This window comes from Lissotriton vulgaris, chromosome 8, assembly GCF_964263255.1.
Source record: "Lissotriton vulgaris chromosome 8, aLisVul1.2, whole genome shotgun sequence".
NCBI classification, from domain to species: Eukaryota; Metazoa; Chordata; class Amphibia; order Caudata; family Salamandridae; genus Lissotriton; species Lissotriton vulgaris.
The window spans coordinates 369,829,914-369,849,289 of record NC_141696.1 but is presented as its reverse complement, the minus strand read 5'-3'; positions in this window follow the sequence as shown (position 1 = coordinate 369,849,289).

Sequence of the window (19,376 nt, the reverse complement as noted above, 5' to 3'; positions counted from 1 at the left end):
ATGGGATAAATGGGTGGATTTAGAAAGAATGTCAAAAAATAAGCGAGAATATCCGAAATAAGGCAACCTTTTACAAATCCAGATTGTTCCGCACTGAGTAATTGGGGACGGAAAGTCTCCAAACGTAAAGCCAATGCCTTAGAGAAAATGCTGTAACCTACGTTGACAAGGGAGATAGGCCTATAATTTTTACAATATTTTAAATCTTTGCCATCCTTAGGAATTAGACATATTAGAGCCTCCAAAAAGGAACAAGAAGATTCACCCACATGTGAAAATGAATAAAGGAGAGTGAGTAATTTGGGAAGGAGTAATGAAGCAAAGTGTGCAAAGAATTCCACTGTAAAACCATCACGTGCTGGAGCTTTATCTTCTTTTAGGCAGTGCAAAGCAGTAAGAAGTTTCTGTAGAGAAATGTCTATTTCTAAAGGAGTAAAATCTATTTGAGTGTCATGGTTATGATGAGTTGGAGGGGCGTGGCTTGGGCGCCGATGGCGATGGTCGCCTGAGAGCTCGGCTCCGGGACTAAGCCCGAGATTATCCTGAACATCGGAGGCTAAGGGGCGCCCCAGACCCCTCATTCGGTTGAGCGAGGCGACGACACCCTGCCGGGGGCCTTGGTGGAGTTTGGACGGGGGTGGCTACGAAGAACCGCCGAAGTTTGCGGAGTTGCGGAGTGCGACCCAACATGGCGCCCGGACTCCTTTGTCCCCTTGATCAAAACTACGAAGTTGAAGAGGTCTCGCGGGTGTCGACTGGCACCCGGCTTCACCATCCTCGCTTGTTTTAGACATTGGACATTGGCAGGCTCGGACCTTCTGCAACGGGTTCATACTCGATTGGACGACCGGGCGGGTGCCCACGCACTAGAGGGCACCGGGTGCGGGTGCCCTCTGATCCAGGCGGTGGTCTGCATCGCGACTCCGCAACTAGCCACGATTTCCTGGCCAGTCCAACTACATGGGAGGCGCGACACTCTGGCGCCACAGATCAACCGAGGGAGTTGGTGGCCCTCACCCCGGAGCTATAGTGGGTGAACGGGCCTGCCCGACCCGGCGACGGTTGTCTCCGCCCCCTCATCGGTGCCCCCAGACGCCGTGGCGGTGGCGTGAGCCGAAGCGGCGGAGTCTCCACAGGCTCTGGAGAAGGAGATCGCCCTTACCCGACGTGAGAACGAACTCCCGAGAAGGTCGTGCTGGACATCTGTACACGAAGACGCCTACTCCGGGACCCTTACGGAGAGTCCCTGGCAGCATGGGGAAACCTAAAGGAGCCAAGGGTTCCAACCAGACCACCTCGGACTCTGAAGCCCAGGACAAGGAAGAGCATGGAGACCCAAAAAGATCTGGTGGCGCACCACTGCAGCAACAATTTGACCGTGTACTGGAGGCGATAGAGGCAACTCGGTCGGCCCTCCAACAGGACATTGCTCAGGTGGCGACGGGCCTGGGCCTCCTTAGGGCAGACCATGGTAAACTCTCAGACCGGGTCAAGGAGGTGGAGGGCACAGTGAAAACTTTAGAACCGGCGCAGAGAACCCTGGCTGCGACGATAAAGGATGCCTTATCCCGAATTGAGACCCTCGAACGGAGGGCGGAGGATGCGGAAGGCCGCAACAGGAGGAATAACATTCGAGTGGTGGGCCTGCCGGAAAAAATCGAGGATGGCGATATGGTGCGATACTTGGAGACCTGGCTCCGAGACACGGTGGTCCCGGAGGGTCTGTCCTCCTTTTACACTCTAGAACGGGCCCACAGAGTCCCAGCACGGCCCCCACAGCAGGGACGCACCCCAAGGCCGGTGGTGGCGCGGTTGCTACATTTTCGGGACAGAGACCTGATCCTAAATGCCGCCAGGCACAATGGCCCGTTCCAGGTTGCGAACAGGCAGGTGAACATCTTCCCTGACTACACCTACGAGACGCAGCACAAGCGGTTCTCCTTCCTGGCGGTTAAGCGTGAACTCAGGAGTGAGGGCATCCAATATTCACTCCTATTTCCCGCAAGGCTCCGCGTCATTGTCGACGACAAAACCCAGTTCTTCGACTCCCCAGAGGAGGACTGTGACTGGCTCGAACTGTATCGGACAGGGAAAGATGGTTTTGGCGCCTCGACCCATCAGGCGGATGAGCCGGAACAAAGGAGGCGATCCAAGAGGGTCAGGAATCGACGCGGCCGCACGGGAGGGCCCTCGACTGCGGAGACATCATCGGAGCGGAGGGGAGTGTTGGAAGCTCTGTCGGAACTGTCGGGAGCAAGAGGCGAAGTCATCGAGGAGGAGGAAGAAAACCCGGGTGCTCAGGGGGCACCATCGGACTCGGAGGATTCAGTGGCAGACAGTACCCATACACCGGTGATCACACCGAAATCGGTGGAGGACCTTCTGGACGGACAAGGGTAACGGGGTATGCTGCCTTGGTTTTGGGTGGGGGCCCGGCAGGGGGGAGGCGGTTGCCGTTCTTTCTTGCTGACAACGAAGGAGAGAGGGTAGGGGGGCTCCTGCTCTTGCCCCGGAAGGTTCTGAGACCGGGGGGGGCTTGCTATAGTCCTGGTAGCCTGGGCGACGAGGGCCCACTGCCTCCGCCCAGCCCGCACCTGGCCCATAAGGCCTTCCTACGGTGGCGACCGTAGGACTAGTGGGGGTTTTGGGGTTGATATACATCGAGGTTTGGATGGGATCTAGATGGTGCAGTTTGGGTCCTGTTCTGGGGTGGTTGGGGGGGGGTCTTGTTGGTTTTTGGGTGGTTTGGTTCTGGTTGGGGAAAATGGCCGCCATCAGCGCTGGGAGGATTGATGCTTTTTCTTTGTGGGGACCCGAACGGGGAGACTGTGCAAGAACACTCTGGGACAATGGCTGATGTTGCTAACTTGAAATGTGTTACTTGGAACGTGAGGGGGCTTCACACTATGTCCAGGCGTCACAAGGTCCATGCTTATTTGGTGCGTAGGGGAGTGCAAATGGCGCTGCTGCAGGAAACGCATCTGAACAAGGCGGAAGGGGCGGCGCTTCAGCGTAGGTGGTGAGGGCAGGTCTTTTCCACGGCGTACTCTGCTTATGCCAGGGGGGCGCTAATATGGATTAGGGCGGGAGTCCCCTTCCAGGTCACGAGGACAGTGTTGGACCCAGAGGGGCGTTTCGTGGCCATCTCAGGCACTCTAGGAGGGAGGGACCTGAACGTTTGCTGTGTGTATGCTCCTAATGTAGACCAGACTGCCTTCCTTTCCAGGTTATCGGGCTCGCTGGCCCACTCTTTCGCCGGGCCCCTCCTGCTGGGGGGAGACTTTAACTCCGTAGTGGATGTGGACATAGACCGCTCGCATCCCCCGCTCCCCGATTCCCCGGTCCGGCGGACGGCTAAGGGTCGTCAAGATTGGCAGACCCGCTGGGGTTTGACGGACATTTGGAGGGCGCATCACCCCGCGTCCAGAGATTATTCATACTTCTCGAGCCTTCATGAGCTGCATGTCAGGCTAGATGGCTTTCTTGGTTCGTCCGAACTAGTTTCGGCAACGGTCCGATCAGAGTATTTATCGCGGACCATCTCGGACCACAACCCCCTCCTGCTGGACATTCGCTGGTTCCCCGGGACGCCGGCAGTACCCACCTGGAAGATGCGCCCTGAGATCCTCGAGGACAGTGTCTTCAAGGCGGACTTAGGGGAGAGAATCACGGAGTATTTTGCGTCCAACGGCGGCTCCGCGAGTACTAGGGCGTTCGAATGGGACGCTTTTAAGGTGGTGGTGAGGGGCTACTGTATCTCTAAGAAGGTGGGCATGCGGCGTGTTATCCTGGCTGATTTGGACGCAGCGGACCGGGCACTCCGCGAGCTCGAAGTTAGCCGCCCCGGACACCCGGAATTGCAAACACAAACGGTAGAGGCGAGGGAGAAGGTGGCGGTGGAGGTCGAACGGCTCCGCTGTTTCGATTATAAGGCCTATACGGTCCGGTCTATTGCGGAGGGAGACAGGTCGAGTGCGTTGCTGGCGTGGTTGGCCAACCCTACGCGCCAGTCCCAAACGACGACAAATATGCGTAGGGCAGATGGGACCGAGGTGTGCACCCAACCGGAGATTCTTAGTTGCTTCCGGCATTACTACGAAAGTTTATACCGCAGTCGCTCCGCACGTGACCCAGACCGGCTTGATAACTATCTTAGCCCACTGGAACTCCGCACAGTAGGACAGGAAGTGGCGGAAACCCTGGGTGCTGATATCGACTTGGGGGAGATCCGCGGGGCCATCAAACGGATGGCGAGGAACAAGACCCCGGGCCTAGATGGCCTTCCGGTGGAGTTCTTTGCAGCTTACGCTGACCTCTTGGCCCCTCGATTACTGGTGGTCTACAGGGAGGCGAAGAGGTTGGGTCGTCTCCCTGGCTCGATGTGTGAGGCGTTGGTGGTTCCTCTCCTCAAACCTGGCCGAGACTCATCTGACCCGGGGTCCTACCGTCCCCTTTCAATGTTGACGGTGGACTACAAAATATTGAGCAGCATCTTGGCCTCGAGGCTGCTGGGACATATGAGTTCCCTAGTGCATGAGGACCAAGCCGGTTTCATCCCACGGCGGAATACGACTATGAACATCCGAAGGTTGTTCCGCTTGCTTGGGGAACCATTCGTGGATGCCCCGGCCCCGGTAGTCTTGTCGGTGGACCTGGAGAAGGCTTTTGATAGCCTAGAGTGGGACTACCTATGCACGGTATTACGGAAATTCGGCCTCGGGGAGGGATTTGTTAAATGGACTGCAGTCCTCTACGCTTCCGCTTCGGCCAGGGTTAGATCGGGCCCTTTGATTTCATCGCGATATCCGGTGGAGCGTGGCACGCGGCAGGGGTGCTCCTTATCCCCGCTTCTTTTTGCACTAGCGGTGGAGCCGCTGGTGATGCATCTTCGCTCGGGAGCCCACTATACGGGCTTATGGACGGCGGCGGGCCCACATTATGTCTCGCTCTATGCGGACGACCTGTTGCTCTTCCTGGAGGATCCGGTCGACGCTTTGCGGGGAGCGGAATTAGCGTTAACGGAGTTCGGAGCGGTCTCAGGCCTCCGAGTGAATTGGTCTAAGACCTGCCTCTTCCCGATGCGTAGGGGTACCTCCACTCCTGCGCTACGTAAGGAGATCAGATGGGAGCCCGACTGCTTTAAATACCTTGGGGTATTTGTGTACCACGACCAACCCGACCTCCTGGATGGGAACATTGCCCGTTGCGTTCGAGCACTCCGAGGCTGCATGGACTTTTGGGCCACGCTGCCGCTCTCAGTGGCGGGACGCGTCGCCCTACTCAAAATGGTGGCGCTCCCCCGACTATTGTATTACTTCCGAACTTTGCCGATCTGGGTCCCACCGGCCACGTTTCGTCGCCTGCGTTCTATGGTGGTCGGGTTCCTCTGGGGAACGGGCCGGCGGCGGGTGGCCCTTAAAACCCTGATGAGGCCGAAGGACGAGGGGGGGCTCGCTATGCCGGACTTCGAGAAGTACTATCTGGCGGCACAGCTCCAGACCTACACCCAGGAGATAGCCAGGGAATTCAGAGGCCCGGAAGATAGTAGAGGGACGGGTATGGCCAGGCACGTCCTCTCCTTTATCGCGCTGCGACAACGCTTGGTCCTACGGGACTTGTCGATGGAGGAGCGGACTATCCGACTATGTTGGAATCGGGCTCACAACAGAGGCCACCTACGGACGCCATATGCGCCTGAAATACCGTTGGGGATGCTGACGGCCCTCCCCCACGGAGGGGATTGGTCACGATTGGCGGACTGGGAGGATTCCGGTTTACAGCTCGTCGGGGACCTGTACGAGGACGGAGCGCTCCTGTCCTTTCAGGATCTCATTGACCGCTTTGGGATTCCCCGGGGCGACTTTCTGCTGCACTCGGCCATTGTGCGAGCGATCCAGGCGCACTGGCAGAACGGGCTAGAGGAACCTCAATTGTCTCTGGTGTGCCAGTATGTAATGATGTCGGCGGGCACGGTGAAGGCGGTCACTTGCCTCTATGGCAGGCTGATTACCGAGGGGTTGGTTCCTCTCACCACACTGAAGTCCCGCTGGGAAGAAGACATTGGTAGGGAGATCCCGGAGACGACCTGGTCCCAGTTGGTGAGGCGCGCCTGGAAGGGTACACGTAGCGCCCGTTTCCAACTGGTCCACTACTATGTCCTCCATAGAGCGTACCTGACCCCGGTAAAGATCAGGCGTTATTTTGCCACGGCTTCGGCGGAATGCCCTAGGTGCCCGGCTCAGGAAGCGGACCTCCTACACATGCTATGGGCCTGTCCAGGACTGACATCCTACTGGCAGGAGGTGGCGACGACTTTGGAGGAGGTGACAGGGAGGCACTTATCATTCGATGTGGCGGTAGGGCTATTGCACTGGTTCCCCCATACCCCCCGGAATAAAATCTCCAGTAAATTTATTGACCTGGGGCTCCTACTTGCTAAGCGAGAGGTGACCAGGAACTGGAAGGCACGAGCTGGTCCTGCAGGCAGCAGATGGCACAGTGAGCTTTTGAAATGGGCGGCGGGTGAGAGCGCGCTAAGATATCAGCTGGCTTGGAGGCAGGGTAGTGAGAAGGCGCAGGAGGCCGCGTTGGAGTGGGAAACGCTGGTGCAGGCCCTCAGGGATCATTGTACCCCTAGCGACTCCGAAAGTGAAGCGGTAACTCGCCCCGAGTCCCGTTAAACATTAGCATTGACAGGACTATTACCTTCCCCGTGGGTCAAGCAGTGGATTCTAGGTTGATGAGCTCCCTGGCGCTGATGGTGGGGGGGAGGGGGGGGTTCACAGTTACTGGGACTTTCGAGGGGGGGGTTTATTTTAGGGGTTTTGGGTTTGTTTAGAAAAGCAGAGGACGGACAGTGTGTTATCCGGACCAGCTCCAGCATCCTACTGACCCCAACTGTATTTGCCGCCCAACCCCAGGGATATGGGCTGATTAGCTGTATACAAACGTTATGGAAGGGGGTCGGTGGGCTTTATTCGGTATATGTTGTTCATAATACAATGCTGGTCGCTACTGTATTGTTTTACTGATTCCTGCAATAAAAATATATTTAAAAAAAAAAAAAAAATGGTTATGATGAGTTTTGCCAAGGAACTGTGCGATATGAGAATGTGAGTGAACAGTTTCAGGTGTGTAAAGTGACTTGTAGAAGAGTTGGAATTCATTTAATATATCTGAATCATTTTATCACAGCGTGTTTTGGTCATCCATAATACAGTCAATATCAAACTTATTATGTTTAACTTTTAAGTAGTTTGCTAAAAGCTTACAGGCCTTCTTCTCCATAAAACGCAGCACTCAATTTTAGCAAATAAAGGGCTCCATTTTCAGTTGATTACTTATTAAATTGGAACTTTGTCTTAACAAGTTGAGACAGACAATGCTTGGATTTTGAAGTGTAATAAGAATGCCCCAGTCTCTTTATCTCATCTAACAGATCACCAGTGGCTTTGGCTGAATTTTTGTGTTTTCTAGAAACAAAGCCAATAATAACATCTCCTGCAGCTGAATTGAAAGCATCCCAAATTACATAGAAGGGAAGAGTATCAGATTGGTTTAAGGAGAAATATTAATGGAAGAAAGAAGCAAAGGAGAAGGTAAATTTGGGGTCTAAAAGGAGTGAGTTGTTAAAACGCCATCTCCTGGGAACGTTGGGTTTAGGTGCTATATCCAATTCTCTTGTAGTAGGATTACAAAGTCTTCAAGCATCAATGAGTTTATATTGCTGGAGGGTCTGGAGGAAATTTTGATGCGTTTTGTGTAGTTTAAAAGAAACTGACGATTGACGGTCTATAAATAAATCCACAATTTGATTGCAATCCCCAGCAAGGATACATTTATCATCAATAAACAATGAGAATCGTTGGGAAAGGGATAACCAAAACGAAGGATCACCAATAGTAGGAGCGTAAATATTAAATAAAAAAACTGGAGCATTTCCAATCAGCAATTTAGTATGTAGTCATCTTCCATACACACCGGAGAGTTGGAAAAGCGATTTAATAGTAAGTGATTTGTGACAAGGTGTTATTACACAATAACGTTTACCATCTCCGGGTGAGAAGAAAACATCCCCAACCAAATCTCTCTTCAATTTCATAGATTCAGTGGCCTTTAAATGTGATTCTTGTATAAGAGCAATTTCGGCCCCCAATTTAGACAGATGTGTTAGGACACGTTGTCTTTTGATGGGGGAATTCAGACCTCTGACATTCCATGAATCGATTTTCAAAGTCATAGAAATAATGTTGAGAGAACAAACACATGTGGGACTAAGCAAACCATGAACAAGTATAGAACAGAATATATGACAAGCTAACCATGAGAGCGAGAAGTAAGGCAAGAAAGGGGAACTAGGAAGAATAAGTAACAGAGTAAGAGTACAGCAATAAACCAGAAGAGGGAAAGAAAGATATAAAGAAAAGAAAATAAAGAGAGGTGAGACAACGAAAGAAAATGAGGGAAGAGAAAAAAAGAACAGCAATATAAAGATACAACATACCTAAATCTAAAGACATCATAAGGAGGTGGGGGTGTGAGATCACGTGGAACAAATGGCGTGTCCATACTCAACGGAACGAAGACGAGAACGAACCACAGCACTTCGTATAAGGTAAAGGTAAATAATAGGGTCAGACATCAACAAACCTGTGAAGAAGAAGAGAGAAACAGTCATCATAACAATGAAACAGGGAATACAAAAACAGTGACAAAACAAGATAAACCAACTAAAACACAATAACAAATAAGAAAATACTATAAATTGATATATTAAGTGTTAGGACCTTGAAACAACAGAGTGAAAAAGAGAAATTGCTATGTTAAATGGAATAACCAATCAAACAGTTTGAGAAGATGAAGCTCCAGAGAAATGCTTAGAGTCAGCTTTGCAAGAATTGACGAAGCTCTGCAATTTAACAGGATCCTGATATGTTGTTGTTTTGTTTTTATAGGTAACCTTGAAGAGGCAGGGGTGAAAGAGGCCGTATCGGTCCCCCAAAGCACACAGGTCAGGTCTCATGCTCAGAAATTCATTGCGCCTATTTGCAGTGGATTTGGAGTAGTCCTGAGCAAAAAATAATATAGAGCTGGACCAGGAAACAAGTTGAATAGATTTAACCGCTGGGAGCACTTTCAGAAGATCTGTATACTCGAGGAAATACATGATGACCCCTCTTTGTCTTCGAGAAGAGGATATGTCTGCACGTTGATGACCATGCCTGTGAGTGCATTGAATGGTGAGCGAAGTTCCTTTAGGTAGGTGCAATAGTTTAGGGAGTAAGGATTTGAAGAAAGATAGAGGGTCTGGACCCTCCGCCCTTTTCCTGTAAGCCATAAATACAAAGATTATTTCTTCTATTTCCTCAACCTGTTGCTGAAGTAATGAAATCTGAGACTGAAGAGTATTAACTCTCTCATTCGGGTGAGCAAAGGAGGAAACACTGTGCTCCACAGTGTTAAGGCGTTTGTTCACCTGGGACCAATTTTCTGTTAATAATTGCAGTTTGGTAGATGTATCCTCCATGAAGGGACGAAGCATGCGTATGTCCTCCAATAGCATATCTAGAGACACAGGAGAAGAGGACTTTAGTGGAGAAGGTGGATCTTTCTTCAATCTTTTGGTAGTCATTTTTCCAGCAGCAGATGTGCCAGTGTTCGAAGGAGAGGAGGCTTTGGAAATAAAGGATATTGACTCCTCCATTTTAGGAAACTCAATGAAGATTCTGAGAATTCTTAATAAAAGTGTGCGTGGTATGTGACACAGGGGGCCCCAGCTTTCTGAGTCTTCCCAAGAGAAGGTAAAGGAGATGATGCAATGAAGCTCAGTTGAGAATAAACAAGAAAATAAAAATAAATAGCTATGCTCCCTTAATTACAAAACCACGCTGAGTGAAGAATTAAGTCAAATGAACTTCAAATAGGATGTAGTTCGAACATCTAGCACAATAGTTCAACAGCAGGAATGAAATAGAACCCTCAGAATTTTTTTAAAAATTGCACAAACAGGCTCTTGTGCATTTTCCTGACAGGAGCAAAGCAGAATAACAAAATAGCGGGTATATAGCTGATTCATAGAGAAATGATCATTCAAGAGGCTCCATGTGTCACTAGGGCCCCCATTTATGATTTAATCTGGTTATTGAAAAGATATTTCATCGTGATAGGTGTAAAATTCTTCTCACCGGGACTCCATCTGAGAGGGGAGCTCCGCATTCAAGATGGCGGTCGCAGTCAGCGTGGCAGAAATGAGGAGTGCGACATATAGGATATCCAGTCACGTGTAACTACAAATGTCCCGAAAAGAAGCGCAGGAGGTCAATATATCTTCCTCTGCCTAAAACCCCTCCCCAGGTGCATGGAAGAAACCTCAGGATGCGGCTGTTCCATCACGTCCTACGGAGCCTCACACGGACGCCACCATTGGCCTCAGGTGTCAAGCCACACCCCCACTATAAGCACTCCTGCACTTAAAAAGTGAAGAGGCATCAACAATATGTAGTGCTGCTGTGTCGTAGATACAATATACAGACATGGGTTCTGCCATGGAAGAGACAATTGTTTTTCAACTAAATATGTCCACAGTGATTTAGGACTATCAATCAATGATTCACAGAAAATAAATACTGACCATAAATGACGAAACAGATAACACAGACTCTGTTGAATGCACAAGTGTGACCGATAGATTATTAAAATCAAATATCGTATACGATGATACACATATCAATATTAAAAAACACAGGACTGCTTCACAACATAAAAAAATTACATACATATGTGCCTGATACATTATATGAAAACTAACACAGCAGACAAGGAATACACTTGTCAAAAATGACATATATTTAAAAGCTTGATTGGGTGTCCATATAAACTAATCATCCATAATGAGACATATGTTATTCATTCCAGCATTGGATATGTCTAATCGGGCATAGAATGCCTGTTCAGTTTACGTTGATGTTTCGATCTCCAAATAATGAGTGTGGTTGAAAAACATCACCACAGGGTCTTCCTCAGGACTAAAAACATTATAGTGAACAGCCTGTTGCTGAAAGGTCCACAGTAAATACTGGGAAAGTTGGGCTCACGCACTTTCATCTCAAGTCAATAGATACCAATTCCACTACGGAGCCAAAAAGGGCTTTGTGCGTGGAAAACTTGCTTTATATTAAATAGAACACTACCACTCCTTGAGCGATATCATCAGCGGTGGCATCAATTACCAGGAGCAGCAGGTGGTTCCTGGGCTTCTCTCCGGCATGCTGCGAACTCAGTACACACTTTTGCATTTAACAGTGTCGATTTGATCTGTTTTGTCTTTTATGGTCAGTATTTATTTTCTGTGAATCATTGACTGATATCCCTAAATTACTGTGGACACATTTAGTTGAAAAGCAATTGTCTCTTCCATGGCAGAACCTCTGTCTGTAAACTGTCACAATTTCCCAAGTTCTGCATGATACAGGGATACCCCATTGATATTAAAGGTGCCGTAGATACAAAGCATAAGGCGAACAAGATATTCCAGTGGGGAACAAGTAGAAGAAGGTTTAGTCTCAAATGTCTAAATAGGTGTAAAAGGACACAAGAACTTTAAGTGAACATTGTTTTATTAGTTTACTATTGTATTTCATTGTAGTTGTTTTCAAAACTTACTTGAAATATTGGGTTTTTTGCAGCATAATGTTCTGACTTTTTCATATTTTAGATGTTACAACTGTAAAATAAAGGATTACATTTTATCTTTTCTGTTTGAGATATTATCAAAAAAACATATAATATTTAACAAAATAAAATATATGCTTCTTATCTTAGACGTCATTATATGGGATTTCTGTCCTGTTGTGTCTTCCCCCTGCAGCCATTGTTGTATCCAGTGTTGTGGTTGGGGTGGTAGGTGTGGCACTTCTTCTTTTCCGAGCTGTCCTTATCTGGCAGTAGAGGAAGCTCTTTCCTGGTTGCTATGTTGTGCAAACTTTCACAACATGCAACTAATAAATATGCATTGTGCAAGGCATATCGTAGAGCTCCTCCACTTAGGTGCAGACATTTGCTTTGGCTTTTCAGAAGGTCAAATTTATATTCAATAATTGAATATGTGCGCTTGCTGTCTAAGCTTGACATTTATTCAGCAGCAGTATGTGGATGAATCAAGGATGTGTGTCCACAGTATTAAATCATGTGTACTTTTACCTAACAGGGTTCAATATTACATGATATAAATTTAAAATAAGATATGCTAATGATGAAAAGAAACTGATAGATTACAACCGACCCAATAGATAGCTGTCTCCAAAATCACTTCTGAACAGATAGCTATCTAAGCCACCAGTGAAAGTAAGGCAGTAATCAGGTGTACTCTCAGGGTATTCTGCTACATGATCTGTGAATAAATTATTAACATTCCATATGATCTGTATGTTGAAAGAGTGCTGAATCTTCCTACTGTGATACAGGTGTTTTGCTGCGGTTGCAGGGCATATATAACACGAATCCCATTTATGCATTCAATCACACAAGGAAACTCTGCTATTCCACAAAATGGCACCTTCATATCCTGCATTTCTTGGGGCCGTGTTGGGAAGGAGATGTGAATACATATTTTGGACAAAATTGCATCCATAACATTTTGGAAAAATCTTAAGAGCGCTCTTTGCGATACTTATCCTGCTATTAGCAGAATGCCCCAATAGCTGCTAGCGCATAGGAGGTACAGTGAACACAATATCCTGCACTTGTGTGGAAATAGCCATGCTCTATCAAGTCCTTGGCGTACCAGGGTCTATTATTGAATGGGTCTCATAAATGAGATATATGTTCAAATATAGTGAACCCAACCCTAAAAAAACGTTTTTGTGTCTCTGTTGTCTCTGCTGCATTGCCAAGGGGCTTATCCTTCTCACCATGACACACTGTGCTTCCATTTTGAATAAAAAAAAGTTGGTCTTCATCTTTCATAGTTTATGAATTGTTTATAAAAAAGGTTTACAAATACCTATTTGCGAATACCAGATAGGAAATCGCTATTACCAGTGGTAAAAGCAGTGATTCCTAAAGTTTTCCAGCCACTGTTGAACAGTAAGAAATGGACTTTTGGAAGTCCATAGTAAATACCAATGAACAAATTTAGTGGTCGCAAACCAATTTGCAACTGGGTTTTGACTCACTACATTTTCGTACAACTGACCCATTGTTCCTCTGCTGCACCCAGTTTTCAATACAGACCCATTGGTCTGTGATCATTGATTTGCAGATCCAGAGAAAAACAGTGTTACTTCTAGAAATGGTGGGATATTACACAAATCAGACATTGAGAAAATCTGCTGTTTTTGTTTAAATCTTCCGCATATGCTGCCATCCACTGCCAACTTTGCCTGCAACCAAATATTTGAATCAAAGACTTTTGATAGCTAATGCAATCTGGGGACCACACAAAATGTTGCCCAATTTGCTGTGTAAGCCATGTAGAGAAGAACCGAATGTCAAGAAGACAACATTAATGATGCCCATTCTCTGTGCGCACCATCGCCTCAGGCAGCTGGGATGAAGTCAAACACAAATCCAAACAGCTAGAATTTGCCCTCTTCAGTCAGTCGAGCATCTTGTCTTGCACCCATTCCTGTAGATACTCTAACAATATCTGTTCAAATATTTTGCATGAAGCCTATACTAGGGCAATTAGTTAGGCTACCTGAGAGGCTAGCAATACTTCCACCATCCCTGTAATGTACATGTTCTTGGATTTGCTTTGAAATACTCATTGTGAAGCAGCAACATATTGCTTATATGTGTTACTTGAGTTCGATATCCCTTAAATAACAGAAGACTAGAGGCGTTTGGCAAACAGGAACAGTCACCCAGGCCCTCGTCACCAGCAGATTGGACTACGGAAACGCCCTCTACGCAGGAATGTCGGCCAAACTCCTGAGACGACTGCAACTCATCCAGAATGCCTCTGCACATCTGATCCTCGACATTCCCCGCCGCAGCCACATCACACCCCACCTGAGAAATCTGCACTGGCTCCCCATCAACAAGAGGATAACCTTTAAGCTCCTCATCCACGCACACAAAGCTCTCCACAACGCCAGCCCAGCATACCTCAACAGACGACTCAGCTTCTACACCTCCACTCGCCATCTCCGCTCCGCCGGCACCACCCTCGCCACAGTCCCCCGCATCCGAAGAACGACCGCCGGCGGCAGATCCTTCTGCCACCTCACCGCCAAGACCTGGAACACCCTCCCCACCAACCTATGGCAGACCCAAGACCTACTGGCCTTCAGAAGACTCCTCAAGACCTGGCTCTTCGATCAGTAGCAGCACCTTCAGACCCTCACAGGCATGTAGTGCGCTTTATAAGTGTCCTGATTGATTGATTGATTTGTTTAATTAAACATTACAACCAGGAGAACAGTTACAGGCACAAGTTCTGCGGACTGATTCAATTTACAATCAGTATGTGTCCTTCTTTTATACATATCATGAAGGGTAATAAAAGTTTTTGTGTACCATATATGGTGAGGAATGTTGGTTGCTGCCTTTGGAGTCATAAATTAATTGTCTAATGGTTACCACAGGTGGGACTCGACCTCATGTGGACACAATGTGGCCAGTGGTAACATGTCCAGATGTCCCTCATGGGGAGCATGTGATCACTTTGTGCGCTAGGTACTGATTGGCTATGTGCTCATAACTAATATGGCATTTGACTTTTTATGGTATTTTAGGAGTGGACATACCCCCTCCAGCCATGTGTGCTTTATTGGGGCAATCATCCTTGACCTTTATATTGTTGCTGCACCTATCCGTGGGATTGATCAAGAGTTTCCAGCCCGAGCGTTTGCCTGCCAGCTACGCACCCTCCCACCTGTGACATATCGTTCAGCAATCCCGGGCCTTGTTCTCAGAGCTTGCTTGTCTACATATTTGATGTGGAGTTCACAACGGGCCATTCTGTTAATACAGACAATATTTCATTTTCATTGATGAATTCCTTGATTTCCATTTTAACAATATGTGTGGGTTGCCAAAAGGATATGTGATCTGTTAAAAATAGATACTTGGCTCCCTATTAAAATTTGGGCCTCTGATAGATCGATTGTTTTTAACAATAAGAGCTTAATCCCATCAGCCATTGTTCTGTCAAACTAGCTCTCTTCGTTGCTTCTGTCCTAACCCTAGAGGTACCAACTTATAAATAAATCCAATCATCCCTGCACTACATTGTGGCAGCAGCTTAATGGCATGCTACACATGTCAGCATGGTGGACCATACAAAAATGGAATCTTCTTTCCTAGGTGGCATGATGGAGAGCTGCAAGAAGATGGATTTTAGATAGCACACGTGACCACAGCATCCGGAAGTGAAGGAGAGGGCTCCTCCTGTCGTGCAGGACTTGTTACAGTGAAAGAAGTGCAAACTTTTTTCTCAGGGGTCTATCTTGTCTTTTAGATGCTGGGTATACAACCCGTCAGAGTTATTGTCTGAGAGTCACTTTTTGCTTTTCAGAATTTGTTATGGTTCTTATCATCTTATGTTCCACTGCCTATGCCTCTATTGAGAAAGAGTTTTCGCCGGTGCAGATTTTTTAAAAGATGTAATTATCCGTAGTGAAGCCATTCTGGATATGATGTTTCTCCTTTGGCTGTACAATCTGATTTTAACTGAGGAAAGGTTGGTCCGGGTGAATCGATTTTCCACAGTGTAATGCAGATTGCTTTGGGGGAGATTCTTTTTGCGACTGATTATCAGAGTAGTGCAGTGGTTCCCAAACTTTTTTGACCTGTGGCTTCCTTGAAAAAATTGCCAGTTGGCCGTGGCTCCCGTTCATGACACTTTTGGCAGGATCCACAGGTGAGTTTTCAGTTTGGAAGAGGTAAGGTTAAAATGGTTCTTTAGCATTCAATGTAACATTGTAGTATACATTTGCAGAGTCCAAACGTTTGACCTCTTGAAGACATTCCATATGTTAATTAGTACTGATTCAGTGCTTCTTTCAGGACTGAATGATAATACTGTCTAATAATAGTTTGATTTGCTTGGGGAATCTTTAGATTTGGGAGAAAGTGGTCTTTTTGTCAAGTTTACGTAGAACTGGTCCACTGGATATCCAGTCTGTATTGGTGGCACAGTGTCACCATCATGTATTTGCACCTAATGAAATCTTAACCTGATTTATGCATAATCATCACCTATATGTGTGCACACATTATTTTGCACGTAGATTTAGTGAAACAAAGAATTTATACATGTTTTATTAACTATACATAGAAAATATGTATCTCAGCATTGATATGAGTCAACATAGGACCTAGGTACCCAACTCTTGAAAGATAAACGTAGCAATTCTGTTTGCTGCGCATAATTCTCTTTTTGTTACAGGCAGCAGAGTCACCTTGTTCTCATAAAAATTCTTTTCTGTTGGCTTACTACATGAAGGTCATGTTTTGTTGCAATATATTAGTTGGATGACGATTCTCTGCACCTACACGGGATGGGAGGCAGAGGAGGTAGATACCAAGTACAGAGGGAACACTGAGTTTTGACTGGGAATTTATGCAATGAATTACTTGGATTAAATGTCATGTTTTTACTGTGTGAAGCTCATTATAGTTAGTCAGTCTTGCCCCTGTTTACTGTTACAGGTGGACGTTCTCTCCCTTTCTCTAAATACTCAATGCGCCTTATATTTCTGCTCATAAACTGATTTTCTAGAGATAGTACATTTCTCCTTTTCTTAAGTGGAAGCTTCATTTGGCCCTACTTTCGATGCTATATTTGCTGACATCAGCTGCTTTTGAATGGTCTGGCTTACCCACAACCTTAGCTTAGCATTAGGGAGTTTCCCTTTATGGGAACAGAAGTATATCTTACTTTGCATATGCTATCTTTAATAAGGTGTACTTGCATTTCCCCATTGAAATGCTTGGATTTTGTTTATATGCTGTATTCAGGAGACTATGGGCCAGATGTAGGTAATCCAATTTTACCGACTCTAAAATACCGAATCATACTGATTCGGTATTTTAAAATCGGAAAATGGGATGTAGGTAAAAAAATCGGTAAAAATTACTGATTCGGTAAAATTCGAACATTCTGAATCGGAATTGGAATCGGAATGAATGGGAATTACCGATTCGGTATTTACCGATTCAGTAAATACTGAATCGGTAACTACCGAATCGGTAACACCCATACAACCCTATGGGCCTCCAGGCCCATAGGAATTACCGATTCGGTAATACGAATCGGCAACACCCATACAATCCTAAGGGCCTCCAGGCCCATAGGAATTAATGGGAATTACTGATTTGGAATTTACCGATTCGGTAAATACCGAATTGGTAATACGAAACACACCCAATTGAGCCTGTGAACCAATCAGGAACACCCACCACACCCCACAACAAAGCAACAGAGTAACCAACCAATCAAAGGCAGCTACCCCACCCCACACCCAGGAAGTGGCCACACCCATGCAGGTGCAGAGCAACTGAACACCATTGAGAGCAGTGAGACACTGAGGGACAGGCTGCCCAGAGCTGAGCTGAGCTGCAGAATGGAGTCACAGTATGCCCAGAAGGAAGGAGCTGAGTGCAAGAGGAAAGTCAAATTCAGCACAGCTGAACTGCAGGTGCTGGTGGAGAAGGTGGTGAGACACCACACTCAGCTCTTTGGCAAGCAGTCTCTGCATGTTGCAGAGTCTGTTAAAAGAAACACCTGGCTGGGGATCCAGTCCAAGGTAAATGCCATTGGGGTCACAACCAGGGACATTGATGACCTGAAAAAAAGATGGTATGATCTTCGGAGCATAACAAAAAAAAAGCTTGCAGCCCAGAGAAAAGAAGCTGGTGCCACTGGTGGAGGAAGGAACCGTGCCCCTGCACTTACTGACCTGGAACTGATGGTGGAGTCCACCCTGGAGCCAGAGAGTGTCCATAGGATAGGGGATGCTGACAGCTCAGCCAGAGCTATAACAAAACAAGGTAAGCTGCATGGACATAAATCCCCACCCCTTTCCCTGTCCCCCTTCCCCAATGTGGTAGTGTGCATCACACTCCAGTACAGGTTTTAGGATTTACCGGCAATGCATCATGGGAGACGTAGTCATAGAAACATACATCAATACAGTCATCACAGAAAACAGCAAGGCATGCCACACACTACATCCAGAAGCAGTTGAGAACTATGCAATTGTGTGACATGAATGTGATTTAATAATGACACACAGGTGTAGATCATCACTGAGCCAATGTTCATATCTGTCCACAGGAGAGTCATCGCGCAGTATAGCGCAGGAAAGGGAGAAGAGGGCACCAGCAACAGAGCGGAGTGAGGACGCAGCCAATGGTGCAGGTTAAAGCACTGTACTGCCACCCACACCCACAGCTCAGGCAGCAAAACCTGAGTGACCCACCACACCACAGCCTCTGTCACCTCTGCTGTTTGACTCAGAACAGTTGGAACTACCAGCACTGTCACCCACGCCAACCTCAGAGTCATCAGTACTGGTAAGGCCAAGGAGGCATGATGTTACCCCCCTCAGGATTCTGGAGACGTCGGATGAGGATGATGGAGAGGGTGAGACACACACAACTGGGATGGCGAGGATGGAGAGGGGGTTTTCTGTGGTCTAGAGGCCACCATGGTCAAAGTCCAGCGCCTGCATGCAAAGGGCATATTAGCAGTACAAAGACAGGTGCACAACTTGAATCACAGGATGGGCAACACCGACTGGGGGGTTGGCTCTATGGCAGAGAGCATGCAGGGAATGAGGGACATGTCACAGTGCGTGATGGCTCTCTGTGAGAGACTAGACTCTGACCACACAGAGAGGCGCCGGGATCGACAGTGCATGCGCCAACACACAAAGGCCATGAACCGGCTTGCCACAGCAACCTCCCTGCTATGTTGGCGCTCTGTTGCCATGCAAGATGGCATAGTGCACTGCACGGATTTGACCAGGGGGATGGGGAGAGTTACCTCTGCCATGGGGCTACTGCTCACCAACCAGGCAGCCACTGCTAGGGACGCAGGTGTCGGGGACACAGAAGACTCTACCAGTAGGAGTGGCTGTAGCACTCCTGTTCCTGACATTCGAAGGAGCAGCAGGCGCCAACCTGCTGACCCAGGCTCCACTGCCACTGTTGCCACCCAGCCTCATGCATCCCGCCCTGTTGTGTGTGGGCGCAAACAATGAGGATGCCCACAACCCACAGGACATGTCACAGTGAGGCAACCTGTGACCACCCAGTGGGGTATTCAGACATTGTAGTACCATGGTGTGCTATAAGTAAATTGCCGTAGTGCCCATTAAACTACGTCATTCAAATACAAAGCCTAGCTGTGTCTCTTTACTTACTTAGAA